This window comes from Elgaria multicarinata, chromosome 1, assembly GCF_023053635.1.
Source record: "Elgaria multicarinata webbii isolate HBS135686 ecotype San Diego chromosome 1, rElgMul1.1.pri, whole genome shotgun sequence".
NCBI lineage: Eukaryota > Metazoa > Chordata > Lepidosauria > Squamata > Anguidae > Elgaria > Elgaria multicarinata.
In genome coordinates this window covers 186,809,885-186,835,459 of record NC_086171.1, presented here as the reverse complement: position 1 = coordinate 186,835,459, position 25,575 = coordinate 186,809,885, and positions in this window count along the sequence as shown.

The window sequence follows — 25,575 nt, the reverse complement described above, 5'->3', positions numbered from 1 at the left end:
TGATCAGCACAAGTCCTGGAAACTTTATGGTGGTGAGTTGGCCTCCTCACAAAGTGTTTGGATTTATTTCCAGAATAAGGAATAGGTGTGTGTCCTGTGGAAGTTCTTTGTTTTGCTTGTGGAGAAGAGCAGGGGAAATCCAGCAGGCTGAACTGCTTGCTCCAAGCAGAAGCTGCCATTTTTCCAGATGTGGCTTGAGAAGTAGTGAGCAAAACTGCAGAATGTGTTTGGAGTAAACTATTCAGATGGCCCCATTTACCATGAGCTGAAGAGGAAGCTGCCTTATACAGAGTCAGATCATTGGTCCATCTAACTCAGTGTTGTCTACTGAGTGGTGTACTCCAGATGTTTGGGGCTACAACTCCCATCAGCCCCAGCCAGCATGGTCAATGCCCAGGTTTAATAGAAATTACAGTCTAAACCAACTGGTGGGCCCCACATTGGGGAAAGCTGGGGATTGAACCTGGGACCATTTGCCTGCAACACATGTGCTCTGCCACTGAGCTATAGCACCTCTGAAACTGTCCACAAAAGAGCAGCAGTGTTCATTAGCCTAGGGTGACCCTATGGAAAGGAGGACAGGGCTCCTGCATCATTAACAGTTGCATAGAAAAGGGAATTTCAGCAGGTGTCATTTGTATATATGGGGAACCTGGTGAAATTCCCTCTTCGTCACAACAGTTAAAGTGCAGGAACTATACTAGAGTGACCAGATTTAAAAGAGGGCAGGGCTCCTGCAGCTTTAACTGTTGTGGCGAAGAGGAAATTTCACCAGGTTCTCCATATAGACAAATGACACCTGCTGTAATTCCCCTTTCTATGCAACTGTTAAAGATACAGGAGCCCTGTCCTCCTTTTCATAGGGTCACCCTAATTAGCCTAAAGTATAAGAAAATAGTCACAAGCCTCATTTCTCAAACCTCCACGAAAAGTTTTACATTTATTTTCATCTACTCTTAGATTCAAACGTTTGCTGTTTAAACCGTCTTGGGAGGGAAACGCATTTATTTCATTGTATTGCATTATACACAGTACGTATAGGCCCTTTCTACACCTTCCAGCCTTCCAGGAGAGAGAGGGAAGGATCTCTCGAGATTCTGCTTTTGAGATTCTCTCCCTGGATCCATACACACACGTGATATCCTGGGAGGAAGGAAGGATGCTGTGCCCGCCATTTTTTTAAAAAAAAAATAATTAGAGGAGATGAGCACAATTGCGCTCCCAACAAAAATGTAAGGGTTTTAAAACCACCCAACTCCGTTTCCCCCCTACCCCTGATGGGCACAGAGCATCCAAAGAGCTCCGTGCCCCATGCCCATTTCCCACCTCCTCATGTTTACTTGCGAGGAGGTGGGTCAAAGCAGGGGCAGGGGACTACACATCTCCTGCATTCCTGGGATGGTCCTGGGACCACAGAAAAACTGGGAAATCCCCATTTTTTGTTTCCCCGGGGTCATCCCCGGTTGACCTCGGAATCCCCTGTACGTCATTTGCACACACTGGGATGACCTTGGGGTAACCCCAGGAAAAAACAACTGTGTAGAAAGGGCCATAGCTAGCATTCCAGTGATCTACAGTTAATCCAGCCTATCATTGTTCTAGGCCATGCTGGTTGCGGGATTATGGGAGTTGTAGTCCAATGAATCTAGAGGTCACCAGGGTGGGGAAGGCTGTTCTGGAATTTAATCTCTAGTTTCGAATCTACCTCTCTCTCTCTCCACATCCAGCTACAACAAAATAAGTGGTTTGTGTAGCACTTGGTCCATTCTTCTTTCAATGTAAAATGAAACAAATCAAGATAAGTGGATCATGTCCAGTTCAACCTTTGGAAGGCGTTGTACTTCCAAGGCTGAAACCCATAGAAGCAGAAAGAACTTGAAAAATAGATTGTTGCTCCATTAATTTGCAGAATTGTCAGTCAATACAACATCCATACAACATGGGGTCCCAATACAACAGTCAATACTACACTAGTTTAACATCCCAATCAGTTAATACAACATCAATACAACATGGAGTCCCAAGTCATCTAGGTATTTATTAGGAGACTGTGAGATTGCATTTTATCTGCTGGCTGAAACAAATTCACAAATACTAATTTAGGACTAATTGAGGTCACACAGGAGTGAAATTTCTACTAATAAAAATCTCTCCCTCCTCAGGAAGCCTGCCTCACACTTTAAGAACTGTAGTGCCTTCCAAAGTAGACAAATATCTTAAGATAAAGTGGAGGCTGCTACCAAAATGGCAGCACTGCTTGAGTTCTCTCTCTCTCTCTCCCTCTCCCTCTCCCTTTCTCCCTCTCCCTTTCTGTGAATGAAGTAAAGCTTACTCTAGCCTTATTCAGGCATTATGAACCTGAATAGGGCAAGTATGAGACAAGAGGGAGAGTTCCAGCCCTGAACTTCCACTTCATCACCTTCCTTGTGGAGGGCGACTGCCTGAAGAAGTTCCTGTATCCATGCAGGCTCTCAACAGGAGACAGAACACTGGAAGAGACAGGCTTTTTATTGGGTGTTTCCCATGGAAAAGAAACGTCTACATTTTGTCTTGCAAAACTGCATGAACAGCAACTTAGCAGAAATTATTAAATTTAAAACGATGATCATCCCAGCCCTTGCTGAATGATAGAAATTAATGTGCCATTTGAACAGTTCCCTCTTTTTATCTCTCTGCTTTGCACTGATGTTCCTCATTTGAAACAAATCTCTCTAGACCTGAAGGGTATTTGAAAACAGCTGATGAGGCCTATAATGAGGATTCCAATCTTTAAGTCTTTGCTCCGAAATTAGACATATGTCCTGGTGTGTTGACATTAATTTGCCCTGTTGTAGCTGCTAAAGGGTTTATTTTGGAGCATTTTTAATAGAATTGCAGGGGAGATAGTTAGTCTGTTGAAAAGGGAACTGGGAAGGGGGTGTCTGCTGAGAAAGCATAATTCCAAAGGTTAATTTGAAACTGCTTCACTTGTCATAGCTTTCTTCTGTACTGCTACTTTCAGACTAGGTATTGCAAACATATCATTGCACATTGGAAACAAGGCAAGCTCGGGCAGCTCTTTTCCTCCCTCCAGTGATGATGCACATTGCAATATAATACTGCTTACAAAAGAAAATGCATTTTGTAGTGTGTTCGAGAAGAGTCTGCTGTCATTCTTCTCCCCATACCCTAACCCTCAGGGTGACCTCTTGCTTAAGAAAGGACAACACTAGATAAATTGACTTCTTATGTCTGAAGCATTTTTCATAAACACCAGCTCTGTAGAGTGACCAGATACAAAAGGGGGAAGACCGCCTGCAGCTTTAACTGCTGTGACAAAGAGGGAAATTTACCAGGTGCTACATGCATACAAATGACACCTGCTGAAATTCCCTTTTCTCTACAACTGTTAAAGATACAGGAGCCCTGTCCTCCTTTCCATATGGTCACCCTATATATTAGTTGAGGCTGCAATCTTATACACAACCCTTACTCCCAACCCTTACCTGGGAGTAAGCTCCACTGAACTCAGTGGGACTTGCTTCTGAGTAGGGATGTGGAAAAATTAATGTAGTTTGCACTTTAATATGAACCAACCTAATTTGCACTTCCTAAACTAATACCCTTACCAGAACTAACATTGTGATGCAGTTCTCCAGTCAAAAAATGCATACAAAAATGAATGTGTAAGGAAAATAGCATAGAAAAGGCACACATTAGGGAAAATAGCATACAAAAAGGTGGATATTAAAGAAAATTGATTGCAAAATGTGTATGAGAAAATGCATTCAAAAATGCATATGAATTTTCATGAGGACTTCAGAATTTTTTTTGCAAAGGTCAAAGAGCCAAAACAGAAGTCACTCTGTTGTGAAAGATTACATGTTCTAAAGCCAGAAATCCCAGCCATAAGCAGGTGTTCAGTCTAAACTAAATATTAATGGCTGAAAGGAACAAAATAAAAGATAAATTTCTAAAAGAAATCCCCATATATACAACGTTTATAAATCTTATAAAAGAGACTTAGAGGACATCTTGGGCCTTAGCTAGACCTAAGGCTTATCCTGGGATCATCCCAGGGTCATCCCTGTTCATGCAAATGACACACAGGGGATCCTGGGAGCAGGCAGGGACGACCCCGGGATGATTCCAGGATAAACCTTAGGTATAGCTAAGGCCTTGGACTACCCCCTCACTCTCTCAGAAAAAGGTTAGGGCCTCTGTGGCACAGAGCACCTTTTACTATTTTGGGCTCTATTTGGAGGTGGATAGTCTAGCTGAAGTGCTTCATGTCCTAGTAACTTTCTCTTTGGTTTATTGTAATATGTGTACATGGGGCTTCCTTCGAAAATGGCCCAGACGATATGGCTGTGAAAATTCTAAATAGGACCAGGCCAAGCCTCTCTTGCCTGCATTGCCTCCCAGTTCATTTCTGGGCCCAACTCAAAGTACTGCTTTTACCCTACATGGCTTGAGATCTCAGTACCTGATGGAACACCTCAACCCAGATGTATCTGCCCATACTTTAAGGCAAACCACAGAAGCCCATTTTCAACGATAGAGGTTTTTTTCCCCCAGTTGTGCTCCTCTGCACACCTCTGTACTGTTTTTTTTCAAGGGAAGTTTCAGCACCAAGATAAGGCTTTTTAGACGTTCAGGGTTTTTAAGATTTTTAAAATGTTTAAGAAGTATTTTAAAATATTTGGTATTTTTGTGATTTATTATTTCAGTCCAGAAAATGTGGTTACACCCAATATTGTATTTTTATTTATTTATTTATTTGCTATGTTGGCATGTTTTTTTTAATCATTTTTTTCATTGTGAATTTTTAACAAAATAAAAAACACAAAAGAAAAATAAAGAAATAATAATAAAAAATAAAAATAGACATATGCAGCTACATACTTCAAAAGCCTCAGTTCCAATATCACAACATTCTAAAATAAAAAAGGGAAAATAGCATCAATTACATATAAATGTCAGTGAAGGTAGACCAAATGTCTGAGTATAATTCCATTTGTAAATGGCGCCTGTATACCATTCTTTCAAATGTTGCTAATGTTAAGTCTTCAATCCACTGCATTATATACAGTGTGGTTTTATCTTCCCAGTGTTGTAGAATCAGTCTTTTGGCAGTCCAAAGAGCTTGAAAAATCCATTTACGTTGACTGTGTGTTATTTTTCAAGAAGCCGGTAAGTAATTTAAGATGATATGTACATCCAAAAATATTAAAGAGCTTTCTAATACTGAATTTATGAATCTGATAATTTCCTCCCAAAATGAGGTGACTATTGGACATTTCCAGAACATATGATACCAAAATAGTGGTCCATTGATTCAATAAAATAGGACATTCTAGTTCCCTTTTCCATTCCTGCTGAAGCCCTAATGTATCATGTTTATTCACTCATAAATATTTATAAACATGAATTGTGGATCGATTTACCTGGTCAGCCTCAATAAGTGCTTCTAATAACAAGGGAGATTCTGAAGCAGTAAAAGCTGCATGGACAAATCTAGATTCATTATTATTATTATTATTATCCTGCCTTTTGCCCAATACTGGGTCTCAAGGTGGCCTAATGTTGTAATTTCAAATACTGCCATTCAGCTGTGGCAGGTAATTTTAATTTATCTCACAAAGCTGAAAATAACAAAAACTCATCATCTGCACCTAATAATTGATCCAGGGTAAAATTCATTCTGTTGGTCCTAGTCTGCCACAAAAACATTTTCTTTCCTATTTTTAAGTCTAGATTTCCCCATATAGTCAATTTAGCATGAGAAAATGGGTCGAACTGTAATTGGTGTGATGTTATATGCCACACATCTCTAACTGCTGAGATTTTCTACTTTAATATGTTGAGAACCTAATGCCATCCATTTGGAAAGAGGATCCAAACAGGATTGTTCCAAAACTGACCAAGGTGGAAAATCAAATCTAAGTGGAAAAGACCAAAATTTGGTACAGGTCAGCAAATAAGCTTGATGGTATGTAGCAAGGTCTGGAAAGCCAACCCCACCATCTTTAGTTGGAAGTTGCATCCTTTCAGGGATATTCTTGGTGGAGAGGAACCCCAAAAGAATTTACAAAACAAGTATTAAGTTTTTGAAAATATTTGCTAGGTATAAGTAAAGGAATTCCACATATAATGTAAAAAAAATGAGGTATAGTATTCATCTTAAGTGTATTAACCTTGCCCCATAGACTTAACTTTAAGGATAACCATGTTTATTAGTTTTATATTATTGATTTTATTGTGATATAATAATGATGACTTAAATTGTAAGATAACTAGAGAAACATATTTAATGAGATATTTAATAAATTTAATTAATTAATTATTCCTTCTAATGCTGACAGGACTGTAGCACTCTTTGAACAAGGGGAAGATTCCCGTATATTCAGGGGACCCACATGTTTACACAAGTATAAACCATGTTCTAATAACTGAACTTAAGGGACACCCCCACCAACATCCCAAACTGAGGGTTGAGCATCCTCAGTAGCCACATGACAGAATATTGATAATTAGCGGGAAAAGAAAACTGGGGAGAGGGAAGATCAAATTGGATGACTGGAAGCTTCAAAACACCACTGATCAGCTGTCAGGCAGGCAGGCAGAAGAGACTAGCTAAGATAGTAAGCAGAGAGCACAGAATGGGTAAGAAGAAGAATGGAAACAGGGCGAAGAGATGGAGGAAGAGACAGATAAAAATATAAAAAGGCAGAGATAAACCTCTCATTGTCTAGATGGGTTATTGATGGGTTGCACTGAGAAGCTATTTATAAATGTCCCCAGGGGGTGGAAGTGTGAACTTACCAAATAAAATAAGGGAGAAATCCAAGGTTTTAATGAAGCTGTGATTGAAGTGGGGAAATGGACAGATGAGTCAAAGCTCAAGAGGGAGATTGAGCATAAAGCTACTAGGTGAAAAAAGAGTGTCATCAGATGGGGGGAAATTGTGGTTCCCTACTGTTGCTTCTCTGCTCCCTGTTCCTGTCCTACGAAAGAGGAAGTAAACAAAGACCACATGGCCCATTCAGGGGCTGTTTTTATCACACCACTTTTCCTGCACACAGCAGGAAATGGCAGCACATTCCATCTTTTAAAAAGAAGTCAGTATGAAAGGGATTCATTTTGTGACAGAAAACAGGCAAAAAGGAGTGGGAGGCATGCGGGAGGTGGATGTCATCGTCTAAAGGAAGCACAAACGCCTGTAAGTGGGCAGTAGCGAGTGTGCGATAAAACACTCGCCTCATGACGCTCCAAGAGGCAAAAGCAGAGGCAGGGTGGAGGGGAAAAAGCTGGATGAGAAGCAGAGGAGATGGGGAGCAAGCTGGTGCAAGGGACAATGAGGAGGCCTATAGCTTTTCAAAGGAAATTGGAACCATAGCTCATTAAAAAGGCACACTTCATCCATCATGGGGGGGGGGCTGGGCTTGGGTGCCCCCTCTCCACAAAGGAAGAATTACCCCTCAATCCTCCTTCAGCCATAACTCATTTCACATTTTCTTGCAGGGCTCCACGTATTAAAGAGGATTTCTGAATCCCACGGGTAGAGAGAGACAGGCTTCCCTAACACATTTTAGGATAAGAGCAAGTGAAAATCTTTTCCTGAAAACTCTCATTCCAATCTTGGCTCCGGAGTGGAATCATGGCCCAGTAACAGAGTACACATCGTCTTTCTACAAAGTATCAGGTTTTTATTTTATTTTTTCCATGTTTTAAAAAATAATCCCATCCCAAATGCTTTCAAGACAGCTCGCAAACCAATGTTATGTCAGTTCAATTGCCAATATGTCCAGTTAAAGGCTCGTTTGGTACAAAAGCGCAGCCTGTAAACCTGACATGCCACCAGTGGTTGGATTTTGCAGTTCCTGAGCTGGAGGGTTCATTGATTTGCCTAGGTAGAAGATAGCTCCCTATTTACAGCGAAGATGCGTTCCTTAATATTCCACTTAAGCCTATACTATTGCAACATATTCTATACAAACAAGGAAATCAATAGCTTAGTTACAGAGCAGCCAGTGTTCCACCTTAGAAACAAGAATGTAAAGTGTTGATGAAATCTCTGAATCAGATCCCCTGAAATGAGAGCTAATCAATTCCATTCCGGCTGACCGAATTCATGTACACAAGACAAAATTACACTGCAATCTCTCCTTCTTAGAGAGGATGGGGGAAAAAGTTAATCTTCAGCAAATCGTAGGAGGGTAAGCTCTTGCTTTTGCTCTTTCTGTAGTCTGGTATTTTATGAAGCCTAATATTGATTGAAGGATTTTCCTAAAGAGAAAATAGTACAGACAGTTTCAAAAGAATATAAGATGGGAACAAGGGGGGAAATAAGAAACAGTTCTGAATAATAGGCAACAAATAGTCCACCAACTTAGCTGGGTTTTTTTTTTAAAAAAAATCTTTTACTAAATACACACTTGAACTTAATTTCCATTGTCTGTCACTCAGTGGCAAGATGCAAAGCTGACCCCTTGTGGGGCTTGATTGACTGTTTTTTTAGTCGTTTTCTGCACTGGAAGACCACTGGTGTCAGGGCAGGGTGATATAGAGGAAAGCACCCAAGTCAGGTGAAAAGAAGGGAGAAACAGGTTCTCAGGATGCAAACAATTTATTGATACAAAGGCCAACGCGTTTTGGCCTGTGTCTTTTCAAAGGCCTTCTTCAGGGGGTTGTCAGAAGAAGTCTGCAGATTTTTCTCTACCACTAGGCTGCAACTGATACAAGTATTAGATGACGCAGCCTAGTGTTAGAGGAAAATCTGAAGACTTCTTCTGACAAGTTAATTTATCATCATCATCATCACCATCATCATCATTTCTATACTGCTCAATAGAAGAAGAACTCTGGGTAGTTTACAACAATTCATGAGATAATAACATACAGCATAGAATATAAATATAAAAAATTAAAAACAATTTATACAGCTAAAATGGTTTCAATAGACTACTGGGCCTGCTTAGATGGCTGGCATAAATACCCCATCATCTGCTATTTAATGCCTGGGAGTAAAGGACAGTCTTAACTTGCCACCGAAAAGATGGCAGTATCGTTACCAGGCAGGACTGAGTGGGGAGCTCATTTCATAGTTGGGAGGCCACCACTGAAAAGGCCCTCTCCCTTGTTGCCATCTTCTGTGCCTCCCTCATAGATGGAACTTGGAGGGGGCACCTGAAAGTCTGCTTTTGTGTTCCTTGTATATGTGTGAGGGCTATTTAAGAGAGACATTACCCACAAGTGACCCTCACTTCACTGGCCAACAAAGAATATAGCATAAAATAAAATAAAGAGAGTAATGCAATAGTATAATAATCATAACATTAAGGGCATAAAAAAGACCTACAAGTAGGCTTTGGAGAACTCAGGCAGGGCCTGCCCCATGAGCTCGCGTGGCCCTATTTCAAGGAACTGAGCCGCACGAGCCTTTGGGAGGCTGCGTGAGCCTGGCGAGCCCTCAACAAAGTGCGCTTTCAAGGGCTTCTGGAAAGTGTGCAATAACCCGGCTACACCATTAGCATGGCCAGGGGAATTGTGCATTTTCTGGAGGCTCCAGAAAGCACATTTTGCCATCACCCCCCCCCCCATGCCAATCGGGGTTTAAAGGCCCTCTTAACACATGGGATAATGGTGGTGGGTAATCCCAATGGCAGGGGGCAGCATGGTCTTTCTGGCAGCCCTTCAGCTCACCAGGTCCACTCCTTGCCCTCTGCTCAGCTTCCAGTGACCAATCAGGGGTCACCACCTGTCCAGGAACACCCCCAGCTCAACGTTGGAGCAAGGTTACATGGTGGAAAGTTCATGGTTACCTCGCTTTGAAGAAAAACATTGGGGTAAGTCCCTGACTATTTTAAAGCACAGCTTTGTGTAAAAGACCCACCATGGTCGCAAATTGGTGGCTGCATCGTATAACTGACACAGCCCCACTGTGCAGCCAGCGTGGGGCTTAGAAGACATATAGAAAGATAGAATAATAAAAAAATAACACATTTGGTACTGGCAGCTGGGATTGCTAGCAATGAATTTCTGTTGGTGTTGAAAACCATGGGTTCAAATGAGTTATTTAATGTGTTGGGGCACAGTGGGGTTTGCCACACCTCTCAGCAGCCATTTTGTGATGGTGCCCAGGACAGCTTTTCAAATTGCCAAATGTACTCATGGGCCCAAAAACGTTGCTTACCCCTGCACTCAGAACAACAGCAAATCCACTAAGATGGAGCTAACCGTATCTGCTGAGGGAGGCATTCCATTAGCTTGGGGCGTTTACTGAAAAGATCCTGTCTCTTGGGCAGGATCTACACTATTGCTTTATAACAGTTTATAATGGTTTTGCTTCAGCATCATATAGATACAGGCGGTTTTTTCTGGAACTTGGTCCCAAACCATTAAGGCTTTATGAAGACTGTTATCTGTTGACTCTTGTCATAGAGACTTTTGACTGTAGAAATGAGACATTATTTATAAGAATAATCATTGGAGGAAACTTTAGAGGTCAGTGTGTGATCTAAATCTTTGTGGTTACAAATACATGATACAAATATTCATGAACATTAGTTTAAAAAAACAACAATCCCTAGAAAAAAAACAAAAAAACATTGCTTTCTCAAACAATTAATTAGATAAATGGTGTGGAAAACCTCATCAATGATGCATCAGTTTGAGTAAAATTCATTTAGCAGATAATAGAGATGGAAAATGTTTTTTTAAAAATAATAATAATAATAATAATACGAAGGCATATCAAGCCCAAATAACATGGCTGATAGGCCATGTCAGTTTTAAATATGGCAAATAGTTCATATGGCAAACTGATGCAAATCTAAACCAATACACCTTCACTTCATAATATTTATAAAACATAAACAAATATGTGGATAGATATGCTTGAGGGCAATTGACTTTTAATCCTTAGTTCTTAAAGTTTTTATATATGTTTACCATAGGATTTGAAAGTGTGGGGAATATTGCAACCCTATTTGCAAGTTACTGGAAGGCAGCAATATTGCATTTAATTAGTTTATGGAAGGATTGACCACTGATAGCCTTCAATGTGGTTTCCTGTGGTTTCTTCCTTTTGCTCCGCCCCTTCCTTCCTCCCCCCCTCTCTTTCTGACCTTCTTTATTGCTGGGAGCAGATGTCTTTGCTCTCTCACTCCTGCCAGTGTAATAAAACACAAAGTAGACTGAACATATTCTTTTGAAGCTCCACAGTGCACCTGTATTATATATGCAAAAGTATTTGTGAGTAATGCTTTAACATTTTCTTTCACCAAAGGAAGAGTGTGGTCTCTTTTCTTTTAAACTTTTTGTATGCATTTGGGACTTGTAAATGCTCATTCTGTTTTGTCTTTTCTCTCTGTTAATTTCCTTTCTAACTGGAGGCTCATAACTAAATAATCCCATCAGAAAGTTGGCACAGTAGAGAGGGGCTGTTAACTTTGAAGGGCACCATGTGTATCCATAATGGCGTCTGAAGACATTGGGACAGAGCCAGACTTTCTGTGAGCAGAGCTCCACAGCATTCTCCTGCTGGAGGCTGCAACGGAAGTGATTTTCATGGATTCCTCCTTCCCCCACAGCCTCCTGAAAAACTGTTCTAGTTGGGGGCCCCGACGGGACAGTATAAGAGAAGGTGCTGGAGATGACAGGTGAACTGTCAAAAATTGCTTACTCCACTTCCTTTAGTGGGGGCTGAATCTCAGTTCCTTCAACAAATGGAAGGAGCCTTTCTGTGAATGGAATGACAACTTATTGTCACATTTAGCCTTTCCCTTTATTGCTGGTACCTTCTTCTTTTTAAAAATTTATATATATATATATATATATATATATATATATATATATATATCCATGTTTTGCATCTGGATATCATATCTTCACCCAGGGGCTTTTCACTGTATTATAAACACTTGCTGAATAATTATCACATACGCGCTCTGCTTTGGTGTTAACAGCACCTTTTTACTTTCCTTCTGTACTACCGAATTCATCTACACACTGGAACATGTTGGGTGGCCAGGGCTTCTGTGTGCTCTGGAGGATGGAGTGTTTCCTGTATGAGACAGATTCACACATTTTTTTACTTACTAAAATGATCATCAAATAGGTGCTGACATTACAAGATAATATTCCCTCTGGTGTGAATATTCTGTGGAGTTACCTCATAATAATTTGTGCTACCCGATAAAAATAGTGTGAAAGCTTTTAAGCTTATCTTAGCTCAAAAAGGGGGTCGTCATTTTTTAAGGGGTGGCAGCGAGAAATCCAGCGTGTGGCTTATCCTGTTGGGTTTCCTGCAGAATAAGGACCTTATTTAGGGAGGTCAAGGGGCATGGTCATCAGTAACCAATGGCAGGAAAAGTTGGGGACAGCAAAGGGGCCATCTTGAACTTCTCAGAGTTTTTGGTAACTGAACGATGCTCAGAAGCTTCAATTACTACCAAGAATGATGGAAATAAAAACAACATATCACAATACTCTTGGTGGTGACAGAGGTTTCTAGCATGTTCATAACCTTCCATTTTGTCACTGATAACTGGGAAGGTAAAGGTGGGTCCTTCCCTTTCTCCGTCACGAACATTTTCTCTCCCTTTATCTCCCTCCCCACCCAAAACTTATCTTGTTGGAGTGGGGACAGGGAAATTGGAAGAAGGAAAAACTGAGAGCTCCATGTGATGAAGTTCAACCTGATTATTATCCAACCCATACTTTGGAAGGAGATTTGGATTGGCTCATAATTGAGCACTTCTGAACTGGAGAGGTTACAGATATGAAATATTCATTTCTGTTTGTTTTTGATCAGGATTTTATCAAGTTCTGGACTGAAGGCAGTCTCGGATGCAATCTGCAGTCAATGTCCATACATTTCCAAGTTTACAATGTGATTCACGGACACCCCCACCCCAAAAAACATTCATACATTTCAAAAATGTGCACAAATATGCTTTCATCATGGGAGAGGAATACATTCATTTAAAAAATGTGTGCAATTGATGCATACATTTGGAAAAATACGCACGAATTTTCAAGCAAAAAATAATAAAACTCACAATCTGATATGGACTTGAATTGGAATGAGCTTTGAGATGGAATTCTGAGAATTTTGGGAGCACTGGTTTTGCTAGTTTGCACATCCCTTAATTGCACAGCAGTTCTAACCTGTTCAGATGGAGAGATCTCCCTTCTGTGGAAGGGAAAATACCTGTGCCATACTGAGGCTGGCGTAGGTTCGGGGCCTGATCCTGTCGTGTCACTGGGGAATGGAAGGGTTGGGGCTCTGGATCTAGAAGTTCCAAAACCATGCTCGTGCCACACACACACCCCAGAATGTCCCATTTTGGGGCCTTCCTCTGGCTACCACTGGTGGCTGGTGGCAGTAGCTTTATGGCCTCAGTTTCCACAGGCATAACTGGGGCTTCAGGGTGGACACCCTCCCCCACTGGCTGAGGTCCTCTCCACTGCTGGAAAGGGACCTCTGTAGTATGCAAAATGCCTCCCCTCCAGCCAGGGTAGCTGAGGGTTAGGATTCTACAGTTAGTTTTTGACCCCTGGTCTGTTGGACATAGGAAGATGGAATGCATCCTAACAATTCATCCCTTCTTTTGGAACCACACTTTGGAAATCATTGCTGTAGGTTAATAGCAGGAAAGGATCGAGAGAAAGGGGACAGAATAAGCCATCAGCCTAGTTCAGAGTGAAACACTGTATTTTAACACCTAATTTAACTTAAATTTAAACCTGGTTTTAATTCCATATTTTAACCTATATCAATTTTTGCTGCGTGGTTTTATCCTGGTTGAGCTTTTTATATTGTATTTTGTATTTGTATTTTTAGATTGTTGGTTGTTTTTAAGCTCTTCATGGTTTTAATTTTTGTGAACCGCTCAGAGATCTTCAGCTATTGGGCGGTATAAAAATGTAATAAATAAATAAATAAATAAATAAATAAATAAGAAAATAAATTGAAAGAAAATGCAATATTATAGACGCAATCCAAACTGCTGTCTTTGGGGAGATGATTTTTTTTCCTTGTGAGGGCAGCTCTAACATGAGGCAGGTAACTAGTCATCTGTTAAATAACCCTCTCCTTTATATTTATTGCTCTAGAATTGCCTCTGGCAAAAAAAAAATGCATATGAACTGTCACATTATAAAAACTTTTTAAAAAGCATTCTATGAAATCACAGTTCCTGTGTTTTGTATTGGGGAGAGAACCAATCTTCTTTTGTTTAATGATGTGCCTGCAAAGTGTACAAAAAAACTAAGTCTATTCTGTGAAAATTCTTTTGTTTAATGGAGTCCCTGCAAAAGGGTGCACAACAACTAAGCATGTTTTGTGAAAATTCCCACTGCCTCACGTGCATTTCTCCTTTCTTTGCCTTCCACAGTCTGCACTTATTTTGACTGTATAATTACCTCGTTTCCAGTTATCAGATTAGGGTCAATGGTGCCATATTGTCCAAAAGCAATAGGGAAAAGGGAGCAAAAATGTTGTTTATATGCAGCAGCTGTTCTGAAATGTTCTGTCTTTCCTATACTTACATTTCTTCTTCGTTTTTTTAAATTCTTTGAAAGGAGATATACTGCTAAGCACTTGAACTCTATTAGGATGTCAAGCATCTGCTATTTTCTATTATCCTTGGGACAAAAGCAAATGAAATCCCTTATATGTGCTCTAAGATGGAATTCCTCGCAGGTAATTGTGCCTCTTGCCCCATGTGCTACCAAACCTATACAAATTAAAAGAGCAATTGCTGGGCTTGGTATGATATATATTTATGAACCAATATATTTCCTCTCTCTCCAAATAACACAATTATGAGCATATAGCTGGTCTGCTGAGGACACATTTTACCATCTTGTTTCCTTCTTCACAAATCCCTCAAGAAAAGATAAAGCTATCTCTTTTTATCGACTGTGATTTGGATTTAATGACTTCTCACTACTACTACTCTCCTTCCTTCAGGTCAGTTAAGAACACAGTTATGTGTGTGTGTATATGTATTTGCCCTAAATTTTTCTCTGTTATTATTCACATCTGTGAACTTCCTTAATAGATCAAGAGAAGAAACAAAACCCAGTAAAGGCCGGAAGTAATAAGTAGTGTTTCTTATCCAAAGCAACAACTTTTGAAAACACTAACTTTTATTTTCTGGTTTAACTGGTGGCTTAACGGCACAGCAAGTCAAGAATAAAATTTAGGATGACCATATGGAAAGTTGGACAGGGTTCCTGCATCTTTAACAGTCATATAGAAAAGGGAATTTCAACAGGTGCTGCGTGAATACAAATAACGCCTGCTGAAATTCCATTTTCTATACAACAGTTAAAGATGCAGGATCCCTGTCCTCCTTTCCATATGGTTACCCTAAATAAAAGCTAGCCAGTTTCTAGTTCTCATGCACCATAGCTGAACATGAACCATACAGTTAGTTTTGGTTTCAGCTTCACGTGTGTGTGTTTGGGGGTGTGGGGAATGCCGCCATGTTTATTTTTATTTTTTGCTACCTCTCTCAAATTAACACACTCTTTATTAATTCTTGCCAACACTCAGCTATTCAGTTCACAAGCAAGCCCTAATGGGAGATGCCTAGAAAAACTGCCCAGCTTTTGCACTATGAAGTCCCCACAGCAAGATCTGGTTTGTACTCCTTGTCTACACTTCTCTATCTTGAACAAAATAGAACGTTTGCATCTGGTTCTTCCTCTCCAATGCAGAGACACTTTGTGCATTTCACAATAGACTAGAGTAGGGAAATGTTTGCTTTAGGTCAGGCACTTGTGCTTCCTGTTGTTCCAAGGAAGCGAATTCTCCTCCAACTTTGAGTGTTTGCCCAGGACCCTGGCTCAAAAAGTCCTCATTTTATTTGAAAAGGTAATCTGAGGATTCTGATGGCAACTTAAAGACAAACAAATTTACTATGGTATAATAATAAATATACTTGTATCTCAGAATAACTCTTCATATATCTCAGGAAGTGGGTTGTAGTCCGCAAAATCTTGTGCCATAATAAAATTGTTAGTCTTTGGGTTTTTCTACATGAGGCATTTATCATGAACTCATCATTCCCTACTCACAGTTTAGTACAGGTTCTTTGGACGATGTTGTGACCCTCCAGTTTTACTTCTGTGTCAAACCAGCACTCTCTGCAAAAAAAAATTAGAGCAGGGGAAATGTGGCATTTAATTATGAAAGTGAAAGAAACTGCTTCTTTCCATTATGTATCTGCATTGTACCACAGTGCCACCTAGAAGTTATGTAACAGAAAAGCAGGTGCTCCTTATGTAATGCAGGAATCTCAAATCTGCGACAAAACCAAAAGATGATAGAGCCAATTAACAGCCTTATGTAGAAAAGATCTTTAAGATGCTACAGGACTCTTCATTGTTTTTGCTGCAACAGACTAACATAGCTATCCCTCTGGAAACTAGTACAGGACTGGTTACAGATCAAATGAACTGTAAACATATGCAAGCTTTGGACTTGCCTTTTAGGCCCCTTCCAACTCTACTATTCTATGATTCTATTGGCAAGGACAAAGGGCATCGTTTTCACCCTCTATTCAGCTGGCACAATACAGGAAGCAATGTGAAATCCATTTACGGAATTATTTTTAGAAAGAGAGAGCTTGTCCCCTGCTCAGCAAGAAAGAATCTGTGAGCAGAATCCAGGTATTTTGTTTTGAATAGCCCCATACAATGCAGGAATCAAAAGGAATCTGAAACTTGACAGTGCTCATGTTCCCTCACCATAGCCTTTTGGATAGTTCTAGAAAACAAGGTGCATCTTGTTCTCTAAGAGTTGGCATGTTAACCACGTAGGGTGGCTTATTTTTCTTGAACATGCCACCTTGAGAACCAATGGTTTGTTATTGAGTTGTTCAGGGTGGTCAACAAGCCACACTGCATGGTTAACAAGTCACTTTGCAGAAAATGTGCTGCGTTCGGACAACATGATAACCCACAATTCAAAACCAAGCCACAGTTAAACAACAACTTATACTCAACCACTGTGTGGGAGTTAATGTGTTGTGTGAACCCAGCCAAACTGTCTTAGCACATTGATTATTTGTAAGGAATAACACATGTGACTCAGTTCCTAGGCAAAAGCGAATGATCTTCTGGTTCACAGCAGACTCATTATGGAAGTGGCTCCTTCTACTTACCTTGCAGTGGCAGAGATAACATTCATGCTCTGGTGTCCTTTTGCTCTCTCTTGTGCCTCCCTAACTCTCCAAACAGTTACCTGGGTCTCCTCAGGTAAGATGTTATTTACCTTTCAGCTCCATTTCCTTCCCATCTCCTTATTCAGCATTAGTTTTCCCAGCCCATTCAGTGTTCCTCTTTTCTTACCTCTTCTATAGATTCAACCATCTGGTTCCATCTGTGTGCCAGCCATGCACTTACTCTGTTTTTGTAGTATACCACATGCTCATGCAATGGAATTGGTGGGACCCACTGCTTACACAAGAGAGATTTAGTGCTTCCCAGGGGAAGCCTCAAAATGAGCAGAACCACCCATTTCTGAAAGGAGGCATGTTGATGGAACTCCCTTAAGCTAGCTTGGCTGACGTGCCTCCTTCCGGAAACAAGTCTCTCCCCATGTTTCAGGCTGCTATGGAAGTGCTAAATGGTCATTGAGCAAGTGGTGGGGTCTGCTTGTGCAATGGCATTGGCAGGGCAGAAAAGAATTGGGGGGGGGCAGAAGCACCCTATTGGAATCTGCCCATGGGGCCCATCCTTGCAAATAAATAAATCAGTTATGTTAAGCTTGGGGGTGGGGTGGGGCACTCCAAGAACCGGGCCCTGTGAGCCCCTCCTGAATGCTTGCAAGGTTCATCAGTGCTCGACACTCACCTGCCCTGGCTTCAGTCCTTGCCCCTGCTGCGTTAATGGTGGCTCTCCATTAATACAGTGGGGGAAATGTTCACTTTCTGGAGGGTCTGGAAAGCATGCTCCCCCACCCGTGCTGATGGGGTCCTAAAAGGCCCTATTAACACGAGTGTTAATAGGGCCTTTAAGGACCCCTTTGGCGGGGAGAGGAGAAATGTGCAATTTCCCCAAGTCTGGGGAAATTGTGCATTCCCCCCCACCTCTGCAATCATGGTGGCCGCTATAGTCAAGCCTTAACAGGTAATATACTTCCTATCTCATCATCTCCCCAAAACTTCTTTTACAATCCCATCTAGAGGTTGAGTTACCTGAGCACCAAGTAGTAATCCTTGAGTCCATATAACAGCTGGTTAACCAGGCACTGCGCAAACCTCTCCCAATATTCTCTCATGCTGGGGGGGAACCCAGGTTTCTCTAGACATCTTTCCCCATAAAATTACTGAAGGGAAAGAAAAGGCTTATTTCCCATAGACTGCTTCCTATCTTCATCCTTCATTTTCCTGGAACACCGCAAGGGAGAGAGAACACCAAGGAAGGTGGCATGTAGGTTTGATTGTTGTGGTGGTTTTTCCCCTCCTTCAAAAACCAGCCTATGTCTAGGCAGAATGGAAGGGACACCAGACATCCTTGTGAACCATTCAGACCATATTCAGAGATCGCCCTACGCTCTCCTCTTTCTCCGGAGTCATGGGGTTCTTTTTCTCCAGGGTATTCAAGACTCAGAACACAGGAGGGTATGGTGCAGAAGGCCAGCCCCAGCATTTCTTTTGTGCGGGGAATGAGCCTATGAGGTCCTACCTGCTGGTCTAATTGCAGGTAGCAAGGTTTTTCTTGTTCCTGTTGCCAAGGAAACCTGATTTAACTGATTCAAACAGAAAGGGGAAAACAACAGGAACATAAATAAGCAACAAGGAAGAAGCCCTGGGTTGGTTCATTCAGGTCTCCTTTTCTCTCCTTTTGTGAAGCAGAGGACTGTTCTTAGAATTTCCTGGTGAGGAGAGGCTTGTTTGGGAAGGGGAGCCTGTAGCCACTCCGTTGCATTGTAGAAGCCAGTTCCTAGGGTTCTGTTCAAGAAGCATGCAGTTCCAGGTCTGCCCCAGTCTGGTTTCTGCCTTAGCAAAAGAGAGAAGAGGAATGCTGGTTATAAGCAGGGTTGTCTTCCCTTCTCTATCCCCAAAGGCCCTCCTCACCCTTTGGGGCCACCCTCACAAGTGCTGCTCCATGCCAAAAGGAACAGAGGCAGCTCCTTGGCACCTTGGTCATGTCAGGACTGGGGGAAAGGAATTCCCTGGCTTTGTCCCAAATGTCACAGCATTTGTAGTTGGCCATGGAGTAACTGGTATGAATGTGACAAGGGTATGGATTCGGATGGTCAGCCAGGGATCACTTTAGGAAGATGAGGAACAGCCCAAGCATGCTCTCACCACACTATATGAGTAAGGTGGCCACTTGTGAATCACCTGAAAAGAGGTCACACATCACCCAAAAAAGAGGACAAAAAAAGATAGTTATATGCTCATATATATGCATAGGTGGAAATTCTCTCTCTCTCAAGATTTTATTGTTTATAGACAATGGCCATCGCAATACAAACACAAAGCACACTAGTATGAAACAGAAAAACATTTGATGCAATAATACAAGAACGTAATAAAATGATCAGGATTTAAAACATTCCTTCTGTTTAACCCCTCAGGATTTGACAGTGGTATGGTTTAGAAAGGCTGCTCTTATTTTTCTTGCAGCTAGCGCAAATAAAGCTATCCTATAACTGATGAATTTGTCCACAGTAGCCAACAGCCATCTAATTTTAAAATCGTCTGATTGGCCTTCAAAGGTGGTCTGGAAAGGGAGAATAAATTTAGCCCTGGACAACTTACAGTATATAATGGACAGTATAGGATATAATGTATGAGATTTTCAATATGTCTTGCTTCACATATGCAAAAGCTCTCTTTTACAGGTCTATTAGAAAATCTTCCAGCCAGATATTCAGTGGGCATCATTTGAAAACTGAGCTGGGTAAAATCATGCCTAACAGGGAAAAATGTTAATTCTCGCAAATAAGTAGCCCTTTTATGATCTGTTTTGATTTTGGTATACCAAGTAGCAAATTTACAGTTTTTTATGTGTTCAGAATCTCTTTTGGCATCTTCCCAAAACATAATATCTCGGATCTTATGATTGGATACATCCTGCATTATCATTGTTAAGGGGATTGAGTAGCTCAACATCAAGCATCTACAAGATTGTACCCAGCCTTCTCTATTCTGCAAATCCAAAAAGCATAATTTTGCTAAATGTTGTTCTGGCAACGATAGTATTTTTTTTCCAAACCTGTATTGTGGATTTTTGTATACATGCTTTTAGAGAAGGGAGACCTAGTTCAGTCCTTAATAATGCACCAGGTGTGACACTGCCAAGAGTATACGCAGGAACTTGTTTTAGATTACATCAAGTTCACCTCTGCAATGGCTACCCCAGATTGGTGCACCATAAAGAAGATGGGACACAATCTTGGCTGCAAAGACCTTTAGGGTTGGTTCTACTAAACGGTGGCACTCAGTATAGTGCAATTTCTTTATAGGCCCCAATAGACAGGCAGCTGAAGATGTAATTGCCTCGAGAGATAGGTGGAAATTTAGAAAGAATTATTACAATTTAAATAGAAATACAGTACATTTCACCATAGTGTGGAAGACTGTGACCAGGTGACCTATGTGCCTTGCACAGTCTGCTGTCCTGGTGCTGTGGATGGGCAACTTCAAGGCCCAGCTCTCCCTTCTAATGGTGTTTTATCTTTAAATGATACTTGGACTGGGCAACCCTTCAAATAGAAGGTGATTTCAAAAGAAATGGCAGTCCTCTGGCAGCCCTTCAACGACAGGACTGTCCTCTGTAAAAGAGGACACATGAGCACTTTTACAGCTGGGAAGCCGGGTGATATATCACATCCTTAATTCTGAATCTGACCCATTTCCTCTGGCTTAATTTTTCAGCACAAAAGGCATATAGTAAAATCTTTGGGCAACAATTTTATGGTCTGGCCATACCTTCTCACTAGGGATGTGCTCCGCTTCTAATCGGACCGGAGAAGCAGTAGCGGAGCGGGGGGCTTCGCCTGCCCTTAAGGCGGAGGTGAAGAGGATTGGGGGGCCGGCGGAGCGTGGCGAAGAGGATCGAGGTGAAGGCGGATCCTTCGCCTCGATCCGGAGCTCCGCCGGAAAGGTAAGTGGGGTTTACCGGGCCCTGCCGCTGTCGCTGTCGCCCATGCGGCGACAGCAGCAGGGCCCGGTAATGCCCCCTGCCCTCCTCTCCCTTACCTACCTCTGTCCGCGGTCCGTCAGCGTCTCCAATTGAGCCCGTGGTTCCAGCAGGAAGTCTGGGCCGCACTTGCAGCCCAGACTTCCTGGTGGAACCACGGGCTCAATTGAAGACGGCGACAGACCGCTGACGGAGGCAGGTAAGGCCCCCCTCCCCCTTGGTCCCTTACCGGGCTCTGCCGCCGTCAGCGGTCACATAACATGATTGTTATGTTCAATCATGTCTCTCTCCCCCCCCCAATATTTATATGTTAACTATTGTGTGGTAATTGTGTGGTTTTGAATTCTTTTAGGATTTATTCTTTTCTATACTTTGCCAAAGCATATAAACCAGATAGGAAATGCTGGTGATAATTTTGACGATACTTTCTTTTGGGTCTCCTGAAACTTATGCGTGAAGAAATAGGACGCCTCTGAGATCTGTTTCTCACATTATGCACAAACAAATCTGAGTTGGTAATGGAGTATACACTCAACAGGAAGTTCTCTGATTTGTATGTTTGCATAAGAATGTAAGAGCCATGCTGAATCACCATGATAGAGGTGTACAAAATTATGCTTGGTGTGGAGAATGTGGATAGGGGGACATTTTTCTCCCTCTTCCATAAGACTAGAATCCAAGGTCGTCCCATGTAGCTGATTGGTGGGAAATTCAGGACTGATAAAAGGAAATATTTCTTCACATAGCACATAGTTAAACTATGGAATTCACTACCACAAGATGTAGTGACAGCCATAAATTTGGATGGCTTTAAAAGATAAATTCCTGGAGGAGAAGATTATCAATGGTTACTACCCCTGATGGATATGTGCTACCTCCAGTATCCGAGGCAATAAACCTATTTACACCTGTTGCTGTGGCACATGGATGGGAGGGTGCTGTTGCACCATGTCCTGCTTGTGGATTCCTGGTTGTCAGTTGGTTGGCCACTGTGTGAACAGAGTGCTGGTCTGATCCAGCATGGCTCTTCTTATGTTCTTATCAGACCAAACATCCATTCAGCCCAACATTCTGTTCACACAGGGTCCAGTTACCTGCATGACAAACACGTATTGAAATACATATTTGTTGCAATGCCATAACAATGCAATATGTGGATACATCCTGAGAATCATAGAATCATAGAATAGCAGAGTTGGAAGGGGCCTACAAGGCCATCGAGTCCAACCCCCTGCTCAATGCAGGAATCCACCCTAGATCCCTAGAACACCAATACACAGATAAGGGACGACCAATAAGTAATTTGAAGCCTTGAAGCACTAAGCCTTAGGAGAGGCATTTCAAGCTTTTGCTCTCGTGTCCTGTTTGTAGGTCCCTGGTCAACAGCTGGTTGGTCACTTTGTGAAAAGGTGGTCCCTTGGTCTGATCCAGCAAGGCTCTTAAGTTCTTATCATGTCCTCAGCAGAGCATTCATTCTCTGCCTCCCTTGTCTTTGAAATCCTCTCTACATGGAACTCTTTAATGTGTGTTTGTGTGCAATATAAGCCCACGTGCTCCTCCAAAGCAAAGGAGACTTTTCAGAGCACTGGAACAGTAGTAGCAGTTACAACAAATATTAAAATAGCTTTTCTGATTGTCTTGGCTTTATTTTCATCCTGGGTCAAGACATTGGGACTAAGGATGGAGACTTCATGGTCAGGGAGGATCTCTGTCTTTCGTAGGTTTTCGAAGACTTTCTAAATCAGCAAGTATGCATGTCCTTCCTGCCTGCCCTTCCCCTGGTTCTGCCGAATATAACGTGATTCACACCTCTCTGAGCTAGTTCTAGAAAATCTCTCTCCCAATCTTGCATTTTGTGGAAGAGCAATCTCCAATTAAATTGGGCCCACTGGTTATATTTCTGTTGCAAGCGTTCATTGGGGATAGCAGATCTGTCCCCAGAGACAGCATCTCTCTGGCTGTGGAGACCGAACATGATAGGTCATCTTTCCATTCTTCATGGAATCCCAAGAGATCAAACACAGAGTTGGTTGAAAAAAATGAAGTGAACTAAACAACAACAACAACAACAACAACAACGGCACAACACCCCCAAGTGTTAAATATTCACCTCCAAATCAGTAATAACTTGCAAATCTGTCAGTCATGAAATTTGAAAAGAGAATATTGCCTCTCCCCCTTCTCCCCTCTATGCTTTATAGTTGCTATAGACATACAAAGAACAGAAAAAAATGATGCGTAATCTCAGCATCTTTATTGTTTACCTGATTTTACCCAGCCAACTTGTTTCCTGCAGCTTTTTCTATTTCTATTTCAGCAAGGGATTTGCTGGAGGCATGGGTTTTTGTTTTTACATTATTTGGTAGAAGGCGAAATAGATCCTTTACTGTTTAGGCTAGAAACTGTCCCATATTAGCTAAGCTTAGGGAACTATTTCTAACAGTATGAAATAAGAATTTGTGTAGATAAAAAATTAACTGCAAAACTGTGGACTTACTCAGCATTTTTACACACAGTTTAGCATTGGGAAGTCTGAAAGTCTTAATCCATCATGAAATATTTTATCCTTTAGCAAGATTAGAGATTTGTGGCAGAGGGAACTTCCACTGGCACAAGAGGCATTCATTTCATTTTTTTTTAAAAAAACTGGATATACAATTCCAAAGGTTTGGAGATCAATTTAAAAAATGCTGTTAAGTGAGAAAATGGAAGATTCATTATGGAAATTCGTGTGTGTGTGTGTGTGTGTGTGTGCGTGTGTGCGTGTGTGCATTTTACAGCTAGAAGAAGCTGTATGTGGAGGAGAGGGAGACAATTCAGATTGGGGCCATGTTGCAAGGTGTGGCAGTTAACCCTCCTCCCCCCCACCATTTTCCTGATACCCACACCTGAAGCTGCTGTTTACCCCATAGTGCTTGGCCAAGAATAAGAATCATGACAACTCCGGTCAACTTGTCTGTTTGCTCCAGTTAATATTGGTCTAAAAAGCACAATATCTGTATTGACATATATACATAACTTTTCTGGTAATATTCCTTTGGTCATTATTTTCCTTTGATCAGATTCATTTCTCAGCTGTATAATCTGATAAATAAATGGTTGGTTTTTCATAATTGTTATTATTCCTAATCTTGTTTTTCCATCAGCAATAAAATCAATGCCAATGTGATTCTGAAAGCATGAGTCTGTGATAAAGAAAAGCCAAGGATTTAGTTGTGGCAATCTCTGTACTTCAGGACAATCAGCAGCTTTCTTTGTCATTGACCATATCATCACCCTGGACCACTTTTGAGATGGAGGTGAGTAACTAAAGAGATGATACACAGAACATTGGGTTTAAACAGGGCCACATTTTATTAAAGGTCTGCAAAGTGTGAACCTAAAGGGCATCCAGTCTGGCCTGGTTTTCAGACCTTTCTGAGTAGGGTGAGCTATTCATGTCCTGTGGGTTGGCGCTATACAATTTGCCCTCCCGCAGGCCACCCCTTTTGGGGTACAGAGACCTTCTGGTGTCACAAGGCTCAAGGCTCAAGGTGGGTGAGAAAGGTTGGCCTCAAAGGTAACCCTTATCTCCCAGCTCGGCCACAGGGCTCAACGCTGGGAGCCCTCAGGAATTACCAGTCACTGCAACAGTGCATGTGAATGCTCACCATTACAAAATCCCTCTGGATGCCTGTTCCTTCCTGCCTATCATGAAATGTGACCAAATTAATAAGTAATGCCAAATAAACCTATTTATACTCCCAGGCTGTCTTACAGTGTGGAGTAGGCAAAAAAACTCATGAACAATTTAGAACATGAGCAAAAAATTCTTACTCGGACCTGAATGGCGACCAGAGAACTGATACTGCATACAGGGAGGGAGGGAGCCATGCAAACAAGAAGGAAAGTGGGATGGGTAAGTGCCTCTTTCTAGGCCAGTGTTATACCCTTCCCCGCTTGGTGGCAGCACCTGCTCAGAGCCAATAGCAGAAGGGCTCGTCTCTATTCTTCCCCCGCTCACAAATGCTTCCCCACAGAATGGCCCTTCTGTGAATTAGGAGCACTGAATTGGATTTGGCTTTTACTCCCAGAGTAAGTTCCAGAGAATAACATTGTGTGACTGTGCTTTGGCCCCTTGGCAGTTGAACTGTGGGTTGCCATAGGGCACTATTCTATCCCCAATGTTATTTAACATCTATCTGAAGTCATTGGGAGTGGTCATTAGGAGATTTAAGGCAAGGTATCACCAGTAAGTTAATGACACCCACCTCTATTCCTTTGTGACAGGAGAGGTTATGCATGTTATGACTGGTGCCTGGATGCAGTTATGGACTGAATGAGGGCTAATAAACTGAAGCTGAATCCTTATTCACAAAACAGAAAACTTATAGGCAGTTCCCAGGTCTAGATATTAGGGTGTTCCCCTGTTCTGGCTGGTTTCAG